Source organism: Atta cephalotes (assembly GCF_000143395.1).
Source record: "Atta cephalotes unplaced genomic scaffold scaffold00044, whole genome shotgun sequence".
NCBI classification, from domain to species: Eukaryota; Metazoa; Arthropoda; class Insecta; order Hymenoptera; family Formicidae; genus Atta; species Atta cephalotes.
In genome coordinates, this window is record NW_012130108.1 from 954,775 (window position 1) to 958,036 (window position 3,262).

The 3,262-nt window shown below is 25.2% G+C and overlaps 3 non-coding genes across 3 annotated transcripts; all 3 read left to right on the forward strand.

Annotated features, from left to right (window-relative positions):
- The first annotated feature begins 1,762 nt into the window (after positions 1-1,762).
- Positions 1,763-1,844, forward strand: Trnas-gcu. The gene has a single exon. It is a non-coding gene; the product is annotated as a tRNA-Ser (tRNA).
- A 647-nt stretch (positions 1,845-2,491) lies between these two features.
- Trnad-guc lies at positions 2,492-2,563 on the forward strand. Its single transcript has one exon. It is a non-coding gene; the product is annotated as a tRNA-Asp (tRNA).
- A 227-nt stretch (positions 2,564-2,790) lies between these two features.
- Positions 2,791-2,862, forward strand: Trnad-guc. Its single transcript has one exon. It is a non-coding gene; the product is annotated as a tRNA-Asp (tRNA).
- The last annotated feature ends 400 nt before the right edge of the window (positions 2,863-3,262 follow it).

Here is a 3,262-nt window from a genome sequence, read left to right on the forward strand (position 1 = left end):
ATATATATATATATATATATATATATATATATATATATATAAAACATTCGCTTGAAAGTTCGGATATTTATAATTTTACGCGCAAAAAGTGTAGACTGTATGAATTTGAGATTTGTACGTGTTTCCGATTCGAAAATCCGATCGAATTCATCCGTGTCGCAAGCAGCGACGACGAACGATATAATTGGTTTATCAACTCGAACTAATCATAATTCAATCCGGCAATGAACGCATCGACACTGATACGATTACGACGCTAAATCGCGTATCCTTGTCAGTTCACAGACAAGATGATTATGTCGATATTAATTGACTGGAAACAGTAATCTCTTTTCTGCTTTCGTTTTTATGCACGTATACGTTTGCATCTTCCATGGATTCCTTGTCGAATTTTAACTAATAATCACGCACTATGATCATATAACTTAATATTAGCACTAGAAAAGAATCTGATTATATTAATTGGAATTTTCGTTGGAAATGGACAATTCAGAATTTTTTTGATTGACTCTATTATAATTCTAATTGAGATATCCAGAATTCTAATGAATATTTCTAAAATTTTTTCTCTAATATTTTTTAATTTTTACTTACAATTAATCATATCTATAAGAATAGATCATAGAAAAACAGTTACGGTTGCCACTACCGATATTTTGGTCGTAGTTGTTTTTTCCGTGATAAATTAGAAAATTCGAAAACGTGAAGGGAAATTTTACATTTTTTATAATATTCTTTTTATATATTTTTTTTAAATAACAAAGTTTAATAAAACGTTTTGCTTGCACAGGAATGCGCATCGCACGAGGAACAAAATAAAGTTTTTTGAATATTTTAAAGTGATAAAGTTTATATCGACAATATAAACGAAAGCATTAAAGTTTAACAAGCGAAACTTTTCTCGCTTATTATAGGTAATATACCTCATTAAAAAGTAATTCTGACTTTGTAAATTTTTTGTAAGGTCATGATTAATAGATCTTGCCAGATTATATTTAGACTCCAACGTAATTACGAATTTATCGCTACGAAGATGGTAATTTTATTTCGACACATATAAGTATTATAATCAAGACCGATGCTTTCTTGGCTATCAAATTGGCTGAAACTTTCGTAATAAAAGTTTCAGTGGCCATGGCAATCATGATTAAAGGACTTATTACTAAGGTTACGTTACCCACATTCGTTCTTTTCAATTTATCGACACGCGCGTCGAGAAAGAGCTACAGCTTCATTTATCGTTTCTTTTTCAATCAGACTTTAAACACAATAATCCATGCACATGACAATGAAATATACGTCGTTATTAAATATTAAAGTTGTTGACTTGTATCGATTTTAATATGTAGCTTTGCCCAGCATGATGTATTATAATAATAAATTAAATAATTACGAGAAAAATTAATAATAGGCGATAAAGACGAATACTGAATTTTTTAAATTTAATTTGATAAGTTCATTATTTGCTGCTTTTCTACTTTTCGATATGATCAAAGAGATCTTTTGTAAATAATTTTATTTTTATAAATTATTTAGAATAATGAAATTATAATTGTTTATATATATAATATATTTTAATATAATAAATAATATTCATTTCTAGAAAGAGCTGTTATTTTTTATATAATAAAAATATGATATAGAGGATTGGAAAATAATATTTTCTAAAAAAACACACTATTATTTTATTTAAAAAATAATGAAATAATGGGTAAATTGAGTTGCATTATGATCTGTACATTAGAACAAAAATGGTTGTGAAGACGAGGTGGCCGAGTGGTTAAGGCGTTGGACTGCTAATCCAATGTGCTCTGCACGCGTGGGTTCGAATCCCATCCTCGTCGAACTTTTTTTTACAACTTTTCAGACTTAATTATATATAAATAATTATATTAAAATATTAAATGTTTTTTTGAATTTTTTATGAAATAAATTGATTTTTTATCTTGACATTAAAAATATATTAACCAAATCACAATTAATATGTACAATAATATAATTTAAAATTTTGTCTTTTTATATTATTAAAATTAAATAATATAATAATAATATAATAATGAATTGCGATATTCAGATTATATATGATATAAATATTTGCATCGATGCAGTAGAATAATAAAGTAGAATGTAATAAAATATCTGTAAAAAAAATGAACTTTAATTTTTTTATTAATTTAATTTTATATATAATTTTTTATATTTTATTATATTTTATAATATTAACATAATAATATTATAATAATATAAATGATTTAAAAATTTGAAATTGAAATTGATTAAAAATAAAATTATATTGATAATTTTTTTTATATTAATTTAGTTCTCTCAGTATACACGTATTTTTAATTACATAATTTACTATAACGAATGATAAATCTTTAATTTATATTTAAGATTTTTAATTTATTGGAAAAACACTTTATACATTATGATTTCAACGATATTATGGAACATCTGTTTGATGTTTATTAGAAAACTCTGTCTCAAGAAGTCCTCGATAGTATAGTGGTTAGTATCCCCGCCTGTCACGCGGGAGACCGGGGTTCGATTCCCCGTCGGGGAGAGTTCTTATTTTGGCAATTTTTTTTTCTTTTATTACTATAAAAATTATAATGAGTGACGATGTTCTTAATATGTTTTTCAATAAAAAAATTTGTTCCCGAAATTATATTAAATAATTTATCATTAAAATTAAATTTTTATTTGTTATAAACATTTTATACATTACAATTTCCACGCTATTATTGTACATCTGTTTTGCCGTTTGCTAGGAAACTTTGTCTCAAGAAGTCCTCGATAGTATAGTGGTTAGTATCCCCGCCTGTCACGCGGGAGACCGGGGTTCGATTCCCCGTCGGGGAGAATTCTTGTTTTTGCAATTTTTCCTTTTACTTGATTTAAATTTTTCTTTAAGATCCTACAAAAATTATAATAAATGACGATTGTTTTAAAATTTTTTTAAATAAAAAAATCTCGAATTATTGAAGAGTTTATCGTTAGAATTAAAATTATATATAAAAAAAAAATTTATATAGACCGGCATTCATAGTCGATACTTATATTTAAGATTGTCTTAAGTACAGTCTTAAAATATTCTTAAAGCAAGAATAGATTATGTATACAAAAAAATACCATTTTATTGCTAAGATAAGTGATTATTCAATTTTTTTTCTTCCTTTTAAATAACGATTATCTTTAATAAAGAATATTTTTTGATAATAATTTTAAAATATACTTGTAACAAATTTTATAAAAACTCATT